At 42.6% G+C, this 16,553-nt stretch overlaps 1 pseudogene; it reads left to right on the forward strand.

The window, feature by feature from the left end:
• Window positions 1-8,094: 8,094 nt before the first annotated feature.
• On the forward strand, window positions 8,095-14,500 carry LOC123492738 (annotated as a pseudogene).
• The last annotated feature ends 2,053 nt before the right edge of the window (window positions 14,501-16,553 follow it).

Here is a 16,553-nt window from a genome sequence, read left to right on the forward strand (position 1 = left end):
CAGACCCGCCAACAGTTCATTCACCTTCTCTCATCTCCGCTGTCCTTGAAAGTTGTCATATTTGTCGGCATGAAGACTCACATAGTGGCGACAGAAGGTTATATTCTTTCAGCACTGCAACATGCTCTGAACACACCAAACATACAGCTTTCCCATTCAATTCCGTGATTAAATAGGATGACCATTTTTCTTGGAACACTCTGCACTCTGCGTCCACTTTTCTCTTTTTTGACAGAGACATATTGGGGCAATGAGGGTGCCAAAGCACATAATGTTAAAAGTAGAAGCCGTAATAAATATCGCGGGCAAAACAAAGTAGCTCATTGGCTGCACGTGCTTGACCTACTTGCTCTGCCCCGTTTTAAACAGTTTGCTTGCTTAACACAATTGCTATTGCGCCATCCAGTGGACGCAATTGGAACAGCAGTTTATTTTATAGAAAAATTGCAGCGCATTTTTATACTTAAAAAAAAATTAAAAAAATTAAAAAAAAATTCCTTTCTTTTCAAAATCATCTCGCGGGCCGGATTAAACCCGTTTGCGGGCCTGATCCGGCCCGCGGGCCGTATGTTTGACACCCCTGTTCTAGAAGGTTCTCCCATCTCCACAGAGGAACTCTGGAGCTCTGTCAGAGTGACCATCGGGTTCTTGGTAACCTCCCTAACCAAGGCCCTTTCCACAATTGCTCAGTTTGGTCGGGCGGTTAGGTCTAGGAGGAGTCTTGGTGGTTCCAAAATTCTTCCATTTAAGAATGATGGAGGCCACTGTGTTCCTGGGGACCTTCAATTCTGCAGAAAGGTTTTGGTACCCTTCCTCTGATCTGTGCCTCAACACAATCCTGTCTCTGAGCTCTACAGACAATTCCTTCGACCTCATGGCTCTGACATGCACTGTCAATTGTGGGACCTTATATAGACAGTAGTGTGCCTTTCCAAATCATGTCCAATCATTTGAATTTAACACAGGTGGACCCCAATGAAGTTGTAGAAACATTTCAAGGATGATCAATGGAAACAGAATGCACCGGAGCTCAATTTCGAGACTCATGGAAAAGGGTCTGAATGCATATGTAAATAAGGTATTTCTGTTATTTTAAATGTATTTTTTTTGCAAAAAATTATAAAAACCGTTTTTCGCTTTGTCATTATAGGCTATTGTGTGTAGATTGATGAGGATTTTTTCAATTTTATATCAATTTTAGAATAAGGCTGTAACGTAACAAAATGTGGAAAAAGTCAAGGGGTCTGAATACTTTCCGAATGCACTGTACATATAAAGTGGGTAAAACATTATGTGAACATTATTTAAAGTGAACAGTGTTCCATTAATAAAATGACCAGTGGTCCATTAACAAAGTGACCAGTGTTCCATTAATAAAGTGACCAGTGTTCCATGACTACAGTGCCTTGCAAAGGTATTCATCCCCCTTGGCGTTTATCCTATTTTGTTGCATTACAACCTGTAATTTAAATAGATTTTTATTTGGATTTCATGTAGTGAAATGAAAAAAACAACTTTTTTCAAAAAATTCAAAAAAATAAATAATGGAAAAGTGGTGAATGCATATGTATTCACCTCCTTTGATATGAAGCCCCTAAATAAGATCTGGTGCAACCAATTACCTTCAGAAGTCACATAATTAGTTGAATAAAGTCCACCTGTGTGCAATCTAAGTGTCACTTGATCTGTCACATGATCTCAGTATGCATACACCTGTTCTGAAAGGCCCCAAGGTCTGCAACACCACTAAGCAAGGGGCACCACCAAGCAAGCGGCACCATGAAGACCAAAGAGCTCTCCAAACAGGTCAGGGACAAAGTTGTGAAGATGTATAGATCAGGGTTGGGTTATAAAAAAATGTCAGAAACTTTGAACATCCCACGGAGCACCACTAAATCCATTATAAAAAAATGGAACGAATATGGCACCACAACATACCTGCCAAGAGAGGGCCGCCCAACAAAACTCACGGACCAGGCAAGGAGGGCATTAATCAGAGAAGCAACAAAGAGACCAAGGATAACCCTGAAGGAGCTGCAAAGCTCCACAGTGGAGATTGGAGTATCTGTCCATAGGACCACTTTAAGCCGTACACTCTACAGAGCTGGGCTTTATGGAAGAGTGGCCAGAAAAAAGCCATTGCTTAAAGAAAAAAAAGAAGCAAACACGTTTGATGTTCGCCAAAAGGCATGTGGGAGACTCCCCAAACATATGGAAGAAGGTACTCTGGTCAGATGAGACTAAAATTGAGCTTTTTGGCCATCAAGGAAAACTCTATGTCTGGCACAAAACCAACACATCTCATCACCCCGAGAACACCATCCCCACAATGAAGCATGGTGGTGGCAGCATCATGCTGTGGGGATGTTTTTCATCGGCAGGGACTGGTAAACTGGTCAGAATTGAGGAATGATGGATGGCGCTAAATACAGGGAAATTCTTCAGTCTTCCAGTTTCAGTCTTCCAGAGATTTGAGACTGGGACGGAGGTTCACCTTCCAGCAGGACAATGACCCTAAGCATACTGCTAAAGCAACACTCAAGTGGTTTAAGGGGAACTATTTAAATGTCTTGGAATGGCCTAGTCAAAGCCCAGACCTCAATCCAATTGAGAATCTGTGGTATGACTTAAAGATTGCTGTACACCAGCGGAACCCATCCAACTTGAAGGAGCTGGAGCAGTTTTGCCTTGAAGAATGGGCAAAAATCCCAGTGGCTAGATGTTCCAAGCTTGTAGAGACATACCCCAAGAGACTTGCATCTGTAATTGCTGCAAAATGTGGCTCTACAAAGTATTGACTCAAGTTTTCTGTTTTTTTTTGTCTTATTTCTTGTTTGTTTCACAATAACAAATATTTTGCATCTTCAAAGTGGTAGGCATGTTGTGTAAATCAAATGATACAAACCCCCCAAAAATCAATTTTAATTTCAGGTTGTAAGGCAACAAAATAGGAAAAATGCCAAGGGGGTGAATACTTTCGCAAGCCACTGTAGGTACAGAGGGCAGCAGCCTCTAAGGTGCATAGTAGAGTAACCTGGTGGTAGCCGTCTAGTGACAGTGACTACAGTTCAGGGCAGGGTACTGGGCGGGGCCAGCTAGTGGTGACTATTTAACAGTCTAATGGCCTTAATATAGAAGCTGTTTTTCAGTCTCTTGGTCCCAGATTTGATGCACCTGCACTGACCTCGCCTTCTGGGTGGTAGCGGGGTGAACAGGCCGTGGCTCGGATGGCTGAGGTCCTTGATGATCTTCTTGGTCCTCCTATGACACAGGGTGCTGTAGATGTCCTGGAGGACAGGCAGTGTGCCCCCACTGATGCGTTGGGCAGAACGCTCCACCCTCTGGAGGGCCTTGAGGTTGTGGGCGGTGCAGTTTCCATACCAGGCGGTGATACAGCCCGACAGGATGCTCTCAATGGTGCATCTGTAAAAGTTTGTGAGGGTCTTATTTGTCAAGTCAAATTTCTTCATCCTCCTGAAGTTGAAGAGGCTCTGTTGTGCCTTCTTCACCACACTGTCTGTGTGGGTGGACCATGTCAGATTTTCAGTTATGTATATGAATAGGAACTTGAATCTTTCCACATTCTCCACTGCGGCCCTGTGGATGGGGGCATGTTCCCTCTGTTGTCTCCTGAAGTCCACGATCAGCTCTTTAGTTTTGTTGACGTTGAGGGAGAGGTTATTTTCCTGACACCACTCTGACAGTGCCCTCACTTCCTCCCTTTAGGCTGTCTCGTTGTTGTTGGTAATCAGTCCTACCACTGTTGTGTTGTCTGCAAACTTGATGATTCAGTTGGAGACGTGCGTGGCCACACATTAATGGGTGAACAGGGAGTACAGGAGGGGGCTGAGTATGCACCCTTGTGGGGCCCCTGTGTTGAGGATCAGTGTAATGGAGGTGTTGTTGCCTACCTTCACCACCTGGGGGCGGCCCGTAAGGAAGGCCAGGACCCAGTTGCACAGGGCGAGGTTCAGACCCAGGCCTCCGAGCTTAATGATGAGCTTGGAGGGCACTATGGTGTTGAAGGCTGAGCTGTAGTCAATGAACAGCATTCTTACATAGGTATTCCTCTTGTCCAGATGGTATATGGCATGTGCAGTGCGATGGCAATTGCGTCATCCGTGGATCTGTTGGGGCGGTATGCAAATTGCATTGGGTCTAGGGTGTCGGGTAAGGTGGAGGTGATACAGTATGATCCTTAACTAGCCTCTCGAAGCACTTCATGGTGACAGAAGTGAGTGCTAAGGGGCGATAGTCATTTAATTCAGTTACCTTCGCTTTCTTGGGTACAGGAACAATAGTGGACATCTTGTAGCAAGTGGGTACAAAAGACTGGGATAGGAAGAGATTGAATATCTTATCCAGAGCAACTTACGGGAGCAAGTAGGGTTAAGTGCCTTGCTCAAGGGCACATCCACAGATTTTTCACCTAGTCGGCACAGGGATTTGAACCAGCCCAATGCTCTTAACCGCTTGACAAGACATGTTCTATGTACTGTATAACAGCCGTCCTATGGGTCATCTGGAGTACTGTAACTGTTGAATGACTTGTTCAAAATAATAATAGTTTTCTTTCAAATACTTTAAGTACACTTGGTTTTGCTGGTCTTTTGCAATGGAGGCCAGATAAATCAAGTGTAACTAAAGTAAGTGAGAAAACAAATAGACTACTATTTTGACTCAGTGTTCTCCAGAGAGGTGAGAAAACTAATAGTCTACTATTTTGACCCAGTGTTCTCCAGAGAGGTGAGAAAACTAATAGTCTACTATTTTGACCCAGTGTTCTCCAGAGAGATGAGAAAACTAATAGTCTACTATTTTGACCCAGGGTTCTCCAGAGAGGTGAGAAAACTAATAGTCTACTATTTTGACCCAGTGTTCTCCAGAGAGGTGAGAAAACTAATAGTCTACTATTTTGACCCAGGGTTCTCCAGAGAGGTGAGAAAACTAATAGTCTACTATTTTGACCCAGTGTTCTCCAGAGAGGTGAGGAAACTAATAGTCTACTATTTTGACCCAGTGTTCTCCAGAGAGGTGAGAACACTAATAGTCTACTATTTTGACCCAGTGTTCTCCAGAGAGGTGAGAACACTAATAGTCTACTATTTTGAACCAGGGTTCTCCAGAGAGGTGAGGAAACTAATAGTCTACTATTTTGACCCAGTGTTCTCCAGAGAGGTGAGAAAACTAATAGTCTACTATTATTAAACTAATAGTCATGTTACCTTGTTTAAAAAGTTGCATGTTAATTGATTTAACTGCTCTTCTGTAAATATACATACAGTGCATTTGGAAAGTTTTCAGAATTTCCCTGTATTTAGCGCCATCCATCATTCCTTCAATTCTGACCAGTTTCCCAGTCCCTGCCGATGAAAAACATCCCCACATCATGATGCTGCCACCACCATGCTTCACTGTGGGGATGGTGTTCTCGGGGTGATGAGAGGTGTTGGGTTTGCACCAGACATAGCGTTTTCCTTGATGGTGAAAAAGCTCAATTTTAGTCTCATCTGACCAGAGTACCTTCTTCCATATGTTTGGGGAGTCTCCCACATTCCTTTTGGCAAACACCAAACGTGTTTGCTTATTTTTTTCTTTACGCAATGGCTTCTTTCTGGCCACTCTTCCGTAAAGCCCAGCACTGTGGAGTGTACGGCTTAAGGTGGTCCTATGGACAGATACTCCAATCTCCGCTGTGGAGCTTTGCAGCTCCTTCAGGGTTATCTTTGGTGTCTTTGTTGCTTCTCTGATTAATGCCCTCCTTGCCTGGTCTGTGAGTTTTCGTGGGCGGCCCTCTCTTGGCAGGTTTGTTGTGGTGCCATATTCTTTCAATTTTTTAATTATGGATTTAATGGTGCTCTGTGGGATGTTCAAAGTTTCAGAAGCATCTAAAGCCATGACATCATTTTCTGGAATTTTCCAAGCTGTTTAAAGGCAGAGTCAACTTAGTGTATGTAAACCTCTGACCCACTGGAATTGTGATACAGTGAATTATAAGTGAAATAATCTGTCCTTAAACAATTGTTGGAAAAATTACTTGTGTCATGCACAAAGTAGATATCCTTACCGACTTGCCAAAACTATAGTTTGTTAACAAGAAATTTGTGGATTGGTTGAAAAACAAGTTTTAATGACTCCAACTTAAGTGAATGTAAACTTTCGACTTCCACTGTATATTTATTATACATATTTAACCCCGTTTTTTGGGTAAGTACAAAACGACCTCCATACTTCCATTCGTTTTTTAAACCGGTACCGGTGACCTTAAGACGAGTCCCGTGAAACACTGTCATGCCTACTCCTGCTCCCTCCCTCCTGCGCTTGACGTCACCGGTCTACTAACCACTGGCCCTGGCAACTATGATTACGCACACCTGCTCCCCATCATTACGCACATCTGGTCATCTTTATTGCCGTGAATACTCCCCCTTTATTTAGCAATCAGTAGACATTAGTCATTAGGTAGTGTTGTTTTCTCTCAAGTTCTGTACGTTTCTCATGTTTTGTTCATCTGCATCGATTCATTATTAAACTCACCTTCTGCACCTGCTTCCTGACTCCCAGCGTATTACGTTACACACTTGAGGGGGTTGTAGAGCAAAATGGAGAACACCATCGTGTTCATGAGAGTCTCATCTTTCCATAGAGTGGTCATACATTTTTAGGCCAAACCGTTCCGATGCTACAGACGCTTTCGAGAGAAGACCAATTTTCGGGATGTCTCATGGTCTGAGAAACACTGCTCTAGCTATGCTACCTTTCACCGCAGATGTGGAAGTGCGACATCGGCGGATGTAGTGGATTGAGACGCAGCCAATGCAAAAATCAGATCTCTCAAGCTTAAACTGATACTTCTTGATGAGGATTTTTGTTATAATGTTACTTAGATTGACGCACCAGTGCGTCTATTGACTCTAGGGGGTTAAACAACAGATATTGACTAAAATAGACTTGTTCCATTTCGTGTACAGTAGTAAGTCTGTATAGAGGTTTGTGCAGAGGGCTTCTGCAGACACAACCTACTGATATATGCTAAACCCACCCATGCTTGCACCCACACAGTGAGATGTTCACAGGTACCTCCACACTGTGGTCTGCTGTGAGCACAAAACAAGTCCGTCTCTATGCTTTGGACAGGCCTGCTGGCCTTTTACATGTGTCTCTATGTGGTTTTCAGCAGGATGTCTATGTGGTGTCAGTCTGTTTTCTCTCATTCTTTCATTGTTGTTCACAACCAAGACAATTAGCAACGCAGTCCACTTATATACTGAATGCCATGTAGCCTGTATCTTGTCCAGTGGCGGCTCCTGAAAAAATTCTCAGGGGGGGCAATTTTTCTGATGATTTAGGTGACCTACACACATTTAAAAAAAGATATGTCCAGCAACAACATGAAGACAGGGGCAGCATATAAGTCAATGCCAGAAGCATTTATTGACTGATCTCAAAAGTGTTGGCTTACAAAAGCAAAATAAGTTATCACAGTAAAAATAATCAAGGGTGTTCTTTCACATTCCTCAACACTGCATAAACAATATGCATTTCCATAAACAAATGAAATATCAGCTGAAAATACAGCATCTTGGTATTTGTTCAGATTGCAGGATCAACAAGAGCTTTTACCACATTTTTTGCCTCATGGTTGAATTGGAAATATGTGCACCTGAGCATAATTCACAACAAGCAAGCAGGAGCTTTTGATAGAGGCTACTGAAAACATTGATGCAAGTTATTGGTAATAAGAAATTTTTATAGACTTCCATATTCTGCCCTCTTGTATAGATTTGTGAAAATGAACAGTGATAGACATTTTGCCTGAAAACAGAATTTGAAAATAATTTATAGAAAAGGTAAACACAGCTATCTGTATGGCTTTGTAAAAATTAACAACCATATTCTGGCCAATTGTATAGATTTGTAAATATGAACAACCATATTCTGGCCAATTGTATAGATTTGTAAAAATGAACATGAACAGAATTTTTTATTTTTTATTTTTTTAAATGAAAAATAACTATTTTAAACAACATCAACTGTGAACTGATTTGGGCGTGTGTGTGTTAAAGAGACAGACAGGGAGGGACAAAGAGAGAGAGAGGCTACATTACTTGTACTGAAACTGTTCTCTTCTCTCTTTCAATGCAGCAAAGCGGTCAATGACTTTCTCATTGAAATCAGGCATGCTGAGGACTAGTTCCCTCTCCATGGAAAGCATGGCCAGTGCATTCAGACGTTCCTGGCCCATTGAATTTCGCAGGAATGTCTTAACTCGTGTCAAAGTTGAGAAACATCTCTCAGCTTCAGCTGTTGTCATGGGAGTAGTTATGAGGATGTTCAACAGAGTCACAGTCTCAGAGAACGTCTCCTGGAGGTTGTAGCTCATGAGAACCTGGTACAGTGCCAGTGCACCACAGTTTGACTTTCTCGTCAGCCGGCAAAAGACCGTTCAGTCTCTCCAAAAGCACACTGGCGATTGAGACTGAGGTTGATTCCGAGATGGGAAGGAACTCAAAAAAGCGCTCCTGCACTTTGTGGTTGCTATCTATGTACCTCAGCACAAGCACCAGCTGTGTCTGTGTAGAAACGTCCGTGGTCTCGTCAGCTTGGATAGCTACGAAGTTCGCCGACTTCACCTCCTCCACAATATGTTCCCTCATGACCGCTAGCATACACTCCAGTAGCTCGTTTTGAATGGTCTTTGATGTGAACTTCTTTCAACGAGACAATCGAGTTGCACTGAACGCTAGCCATCTTTTGATAGTAGTACGTGAATTGATTGACGCTTTGCTACCGCTCTTTTTCTTAGTTACGTTCATGGTTATGTTACGTATGACGAAAGCGCGTAAGTGCAAGCCCTCAGAAACCCATAGAGATTGTATTGAAAGCTCTGATATTTGAAAAAAAAAGATTTTACATGAGAGGCTATGACAGACTTCTGGGGCGATTTTCAACCTGACTGGAAATCGCCCCAAAAGGGGCGGGGGCCATTTGAAGCACGACTTTAGCCTGATTGGACATTTAGTGGCAGATCAGACGTCTAGATTAGAACACTGATAACTACTGTTGCCGTGATATAATTGATTAGAAAAAAAATCCCTTCCTTTTCCCGTTTGGCAGTGCGTCGCCCATATCGCCCTAATGAACACACCGCCCCTGATCTTGTCACAAGATCATAGGTTTAATTCATTCAAACTACAATCATGTGTTTACAGAGTTTAAAGTAGAACTTGTATCAATGTATGCTAGGCTACAGCGAAGAGGCCTACCCACGAGGTACACCCCTATTAACCGTTCAACCAGTAGCCTACACTTGAGTTAGTACATGAATGACAGGGATAAGACTGACTTTCACACTGTAGGTGTTTCCCCCACATACCCTCACAGTAATGCTTCACCCTGTTCACCCGACATATCAGGATACGGTTCATTCGGAAAGTATTCAGACCCCTTCCCCTTTTCCACATTTTGTTACGTTACAGCCTTATTCTAAAATGGATTAAATAAAAACAAATCCTCATCAATCTATACACAATAGCCCATAATGACAAAGTGAAAACAGGTTTTTTGAAATTGTTGCAAATTTATTCAAAATAAAAAACAGAAATACCTTATTTACATAAGTATTCAGACCCTTTGCTATGAGACTCAAAATTGAGCTCAGGTGCATCCTGATTCCATTGATCATCCTTGAGATGTTTCTACAACTTGATTGGAGTCCACCTGTGGTAAATTCAATTGATTGGACATGATTTTGAAAGGCACACACCTGTCTATATAAGGTCTCACAGTTGACAGTGCAAGTCAGAGCAAAAACAAAGACATGAGGTCAAAGGAATTGTCCGTAGAGCTCCGAGACAGGATTGTGTCGAGGCACGGATCTGGGAAGGGTATCAAAAAATGTCTGCAGCATTGAAGGTCCCCAAGAACACAGTGGCCTCCATCATTCTTAAATGGAAGAAGTTTGGAACCACCAAGAACTTCCTAGAGCTGGCCGTCCAGCCAAACTGAGCAATCGGGGGAGAAGGGCCTTGGTCCGGGAGGTGACCAAGAACCCAATGGTCACTCTGACAGAGGAAACTCCCAGAAGGACAACTATCTCTGCAGGACTCCACCAATCAGGCCTTTACGGTAGAGTGGCTAGACGGAAGCCACTCCTCAGTAAAAGGCACATGACAGTCCACTTGGAGTTTGCCAAAAGGCACCTAAAGGACTATCAGACCATGAGAAACAAGATTCTCTGGTCTGATGAAACCAAGATTGAAGTCTTTGGCCTGAATGCCAAGCGTCACGTCTGGCGGAAACCTGGCACCATCCCTATGGTGAAGCATGGTGGTTGCAGCATCATGCTGTGGGGATGTTTTTCAGTGGCAGGGACTGGGAGATTAGTCAGGATCGAGGGAAACATGAACGGAGAAAAGTACAGTGAGATCCTTGATGAAAACCTGCTCAGAGCGCTCAGGACCTCAGACTGGGGTGAATGTTTACCTTCCAACAGGACAACGACCCTAAGCACACAGCCAAGACAACGCAAGAGTGGCTTCAGGGCAAGTCTCTAAATGTCTTTGAGTGGCCCAGCCAGAGCCTTGAACCCGATCTAACATCTCTGGAGAGACCTGAAAATAGCTGTGCAGCAACGCTCCCCATCCAACCTAACAGAGCTTGAGAGGATCTGCAGAGAAGAATGGGAGAAACTCCCCAAATACAGGTTTGCCAAGCTTGTAGCGTCATACCCAAGAAGACTCAAGTCTGTAATCACTGCCAAAGGTGCTTCAACAAAGTACAGAGTAAAGGGTCTGAATACTTATGTAAATGTCATATTTCAGTTTAAAATTTTTAACAAATTTGCAAAAATTTCTAAAAACCTGTTTTTGCTTTGTCATTATGGGGTATTGTGTGTAGATTGATGAGGGGGGAAAAACATTTAATCCATTTTAGAATAAGACTGTAACGTAACAATGTGGAAAAAGTCAAGGGGTCTGAATACTTTCCAAATGCACTGTATGTTCTATGTATTACACTCCTATATCAGGAGTACTGTCTGTAACTGTTGCATGGGGTGTGGCAAAATGTATTTAAGGCACACAAGTTTGATACCAAGAGCATACAGGTACATGTATGTGTAATGTATGCTTGAAAATGTACTGTATACTTACCAGATATCATTATAATTTTAACCCACTTTACAGAAGGATATTCATATATTCTCTTTACACACTGCTTCAGTATTGGACATCTTTGATTCAGCTGGTGCCTAAATAGCAAACCATACAATGTTTCTCAAAAAAACAATTATCATCTAGACACCAAAAAGTGTTTATGCTTCAACCACCCCCTACAACATATTCTATACAGTAAGCATTGGTTAACTTTGCATGGATTACAGTGGCTTGCAAAAGTATTCACCCCACTTGGCATTTTTCCTATTTTGCTGCCTTACAACCTGGAATTAAAATTGATTTTTTTGGGGGGTTTGTATCATTTGATTAACACAGCATGCCCCCCAAAGTCAATACTTTGCAGCAATTACAGCTGCAAGTCTCTTGGGGTATGTCTCTATAAGCTTGGCACATCTAGCCACTGGGATTTTTGCCCATTCTTCAAGGCAAAACTGCTCCAGCTCCTTCTAGTTGGATGGGTTCCGCTGATTGAGGTCTGGGCTTTGACTAGGCCATTCCAAGACATTTAAATGGTTCCCTTTAAAACACTTGAGTGTTGCTTTAGCAGTATGCTTAGGGTCATTGTCCTGCTGGAAGGTGAACCTCCGTCCCAGTCTCAAATCTCTGGAAGACTGAAAATGGAAGACTGAAGAATTTCCCTGTATTTAGCGCCATCCATCATTCCTCAATTCTGACCAGTTTACCAGTCCCTGCCACCACCATGCTTCACTGTGGGGATGGTGTTCTCGGGGTGATGAGAGGTGTTGGGTTTGCGCCAGACATAGCATTTTCCTTGATGGCCAAAAAGCTCAATTTTAGTCTCATCTGACCAGAGTACCTTCTTCCATATGTTTGGGGAGTCTCCCACATGCCTTTTGAGAAACACCAAACGTGTTTGCTTATTTTTTTCTTTACGCAATGGCTTTTTTCTGGCCACTCTTCCATAAAGCCCAGCTCTGTGGAGTGTACTGCTTAAAGTGGTCCTATGGATAGATACTCCAATCTCCGCTGTGGAGCTTTGCATCTCCTTCAGGGTTATCTTTGGTCTCTTTGTTGCTTCTCTGATTGATGCCCTCCTTGACTGGTCCGTGAGTTTTTGTGGGCGGCCCTCTCTTGGCAGGTTTGTTGTGGTGCCATATTCTTTCCATTTATTAATAATGGATTTAATGGTGCTCCATGGCATGTTCAAAGTTTCTGATATTTTTTTATAACCCAACCCTGATCTGTACTTCTCCACAACTTTGTCCCTGACTTGTTTGGAGAGCTCCTTGGTCTTCATGGTGCCGCTAGCTTGGTGGTGCCCCTTGCTTAGTGGTGTTGCCAACTCTGGGGCCTTTCAGAACAGATGTATATATGCTGAGATCATGTGACACTTAGATTGCACACATGTGGACTTTATTTAACTAATTATGTGACTTCTGAAGGTAATTGGTTGCACCAGATCTTATTTAGGGGCTTCATAGCAAAGGGGGTGAATACACCACTTTTCCGTTATTTTTTTTCATACTTTTTTTAAATAAGTCATTTTTTTCATTTCACTTCACCAATTTGGACTATTTTGTGTATGTCCATTACATGAAATCCAAATTTAAATTACAGGTTGTATTGCAACAAAATAGGAAAAGGGCCAAGGGGGATGAATACTTTTGCAAGGCACTGTATATGAGTGATTTTCAGTTACGAAGACCATAGTGGGCTGAATAAGGTGTTAACAAAAATGACACATCCAGTTCGACCAATCACCAATAACCTCATAGTTGAAGTATTGTCTACATGGAGGACTTTTTCCACTCAAGACACAGGTTGTGAAGAGGACATCTTCAATGATGATCACACTGTGTCTGATACTGGCACTTCTTGTATAAAAGTCCAACTTTTATATTTCTCTGCTTAAGGGATGTACACTAAGTTACTTTATTGATGCAATTCATATATGTATTTTTTGGGTATATCAAGGACTTGTGTAAGTAACGGATCATGTCTCTGTCTGTATTCTAGCTGCTGTACAATCCTTGGAAATTCGTCTTGTTACAGCCAATGTTGGAGAGACAGTGACTTTGCACTGCTTCTATAAATGCAACCTGGCACTGTACTTTATGTGGTACAAGCAAACACTGGGTGACAATCCCCAAAAATTTACAAGTATAATAAGAATGCAACATTTTACCATGAGTTTAATGGTAACACTCGCTTCTCAGTGCAAAGCGGTGAAGGAATGAATCACCTAAAGATATCAGACATGCAGCTCTCTGATTCAGCCACATATTACTGTGGGAACTCTTATGCCAACCAGATGGAGTTTGGAGAAGGAGCCATTCTGATCTTAATTTAGAGAGAAAGGAAATAGTAACTCATGTTCTGCAACTATAATCTTGAGGGTTTTTTCCACATTACGTTTTGGATACAATGGCTTAATGTCACGCCCTGATCAAGAAAACTCTCGTTGGTTGGGTCAGGGTGTGAGTTTTCTGTTGATCTATGTTAGTGTATTTCTATGTGGTAGATCTAGGTTGTGTTTCTATGTTTGGCCGGGTGTGATTCCCAATCAGAGACAGCTGTCGCTCGTTGTCTCTGATTGGGGCTCATACTTAGGTAGCCTGGTTGCCTACCTTAGTTGTGGGATCTTGTTCCGTTTAGGCTTGTATGTGTATAGGCTGAGGACTTCACGTTACAATGTTTCTTGTTTTGTTTTGTGTTTATTGAGTTAATTAACATGTACGCTTTTCACGCTGCACCTTGGTCCGACCCGCCTCTCAATGATCGTGACACTTAATTATGCTGTATTTGCATAATCAGATATTACTGTGTATGATTCCAAAAATGTTAAGTTGGGACACAACATAGAGAACAGATTTACTGACTTATAAACCTTCTTGTCAGGATCAGGGTCCAGAAACATGTCTGTGCTCCAGCAGCCTGTGTCTGAGTCAGTCCAGCCAGGAGACTCTGTGACTCTGAACTGTACAATACACACTGAGACCTGTGTAGCAGAATATAGTGTCTATTGGTTCAGACATGGCTCAGGAGAATCCCATCCAGGAATAATTTCTACCCATGGAGACAGGAATGATCAGTGTGAGAAGAGCCCTGAGACTGGGTCTCCTACACAGAGCTGTGTCTACAACCTCCCCAAGAGGAACCTCAGCCTCTCTGATGCTGGGACTTACTACTGTGCTGTGGCCTCATGTGGGGAGATACTGTTTGGGAACGGGACCAAGATGGACTTTGAGGGTGGTGACTTTGCTGCCCAGATGGGAATCCTGACCCTTCTCTCCATCATAAGAACTGGAGTTCTCCTCTGCTGCCTCATCATTTGCATCCTCCTCTACAACACAAATAAATAGATAAAGCAAAGGAAAAGTTAATAGAGGGGGATATGTCTACCTAGCATATATTACCTAGCATATTGCATGTTATATGCTTTCCCCAAATCCCTGTGTATGCACCTATTGTAAGCATGAATAAATACCATTGTGAACTGAAGTCGTTTTATGTATTGAGTTCATGGGTCAGAGGTGTGCTTTGTACACTTGTTGAATGCTTGAGAATGGCCTTGTTTGTTTTCTTTACACACTAATCTTATTGAGCTGCAGGGGTCTGGTGTGTCGAACAGATGAAGAGAGGTGTGAAAAGAGAGTGTGTGGTCTTGATACACTGAGTGGTGTGGTGAGAGCTGAATTCCAGTCCTCCTGTGGCGCAGGTTACTCATCTTCAATAGAGAGATAATGACACACAGTGGAAAGTTACTGTTGGTGTCCCTCATCCCCCCAAGTGCTTCACCATCCATAGCATCTATTGGCAGGCACATTACAACTCTGGTGAAACATACTGTATGCCTACTATTACTGGGACTAGACTAATCATTACTGAAAAAGAGAAAACAATAAGTAAATTGATAGTAAACATAAACTCATACACTACCAGTCAAAAGTTTGGACACACCTACTCATTCAAAGGATTTTCTTTATTTTTACTATTTTCTACATTGTAGAATAATAGTGAAGACATCAAAACTATGAAATAACACATATGGAATCATGTAGTAACCAAAAAAGTGTATATATTTTATATTTGAGATTCTTCAAATATCCACCCTTTGCCGTGATGACAGCTTTGCACACTCTTGGCATTCTCTCAACCAGCTTCACCTGGAATGCTTTTCCAACAGTCTTGAAGGAGTTCCCACATATGTTGAGCACTTGTTGGCTGTTTTTCCTTCACTCTGCCATCCGACCCATCTCAATTTGCATTCTCTCAACCAGATTCATGAGGTAGTCACCTGGAATGCATTTCAATTAACAGATGTGCCTTCTTAAAAGTTAATTTGTGGAATTTCTTTCCTTCTTAATGCGTTTGAGCCAATCAGTTGTGTTGTGACAAGGTAAGGGGGGTATACAGAAGATAGCCCTATTTGGTAAAAGACCAAGTCCATATTATGGCAGGAACAGCTCAAATAAGCAAAGAGAAATGACAGTCCATCATTACTTTAAGACACGAAGGTCAGTCAATACGGAACATTTCAAGAACTGAACGTTTCTTCAAGTGCAGTCGCAAAAACCATCAAGCGCTATGATGAAACTGGCACTTATGAGGACCGCCACAGGAATGGAAGACCCAGAGTTACCTCTGCTGCAGAGGATACGTTCATTAGAGTTACCAGCCTCAGAAATTGCAGCCCAAATAAATGCTTCACAGAGTTCAAGTCACAGACACATCTCAACGTCAACTGTTCAGAGGAGACTGTGTGAATCAGGCCTTCATGGTCGAATTGCTGCAAAGAAACCACTACTAAAGGACACCAATAATAAGAAGAGACCTGCTTGGTCCAAGAAACACGAGCAATGGACATTAGACCGGTGGAAATTGGTCTGGAGTCCAAATTGGAGATTTTTGGTTCCTACCGCCGTGTCTTTGTGAACGGATGATCTCCGCATGTGTAGTTCCTACCGTAACACATGGAGGAGGAGGTGTTATGGTGTGGGGGTGCTTTGCTGGTGACACTCTCTGTGATTTATTTAGAATTCAAGGCACACTTAACCAGGATGGCTATCACAGCATTCTGCAGCGCTACGCCATCCCGTCTGGTTTGGACTTAGTGGGACTATCATTTGTTTTTCAACAGGACAATGACCCAACACACCTCCAGGCTGTGTAAAGGCTATTTTACCAAGAAGGAGAGTGATGGAGTGCTGCATCAGATGGCCTGGCATCCACAATCCCCCGACCTCAACCCAATTGAGATGACTTGGGATGAGTCGGATGGCAGATTGAAGGAAAAGCAGCCAACAAGTGCTCAGCATATGTGGGAACTCCTTCAAGACTGCTGGAAAAGCATTCCAGGTGACGCTGGTTGAGAGAATGCCAAGAGTGTGCAAAGCTGTCATCAAGGCAAAGAGT

The sequence above is a fragment of the Coregonus clupeaformis genome, chromosome 16, assembly GCF_020615455.1.
Source record: "Coregonus clupeaformis isolate EN_2021a chromosome 16, ASM2061545v1, whole genome shotgun sequence".
Lineage (NCBI taxonomy): Eukaryota > Metazoa > Chordata > Actinopteri > Salmoniformes > Salmonidae > Coregonus > Coregonus clupeaformis.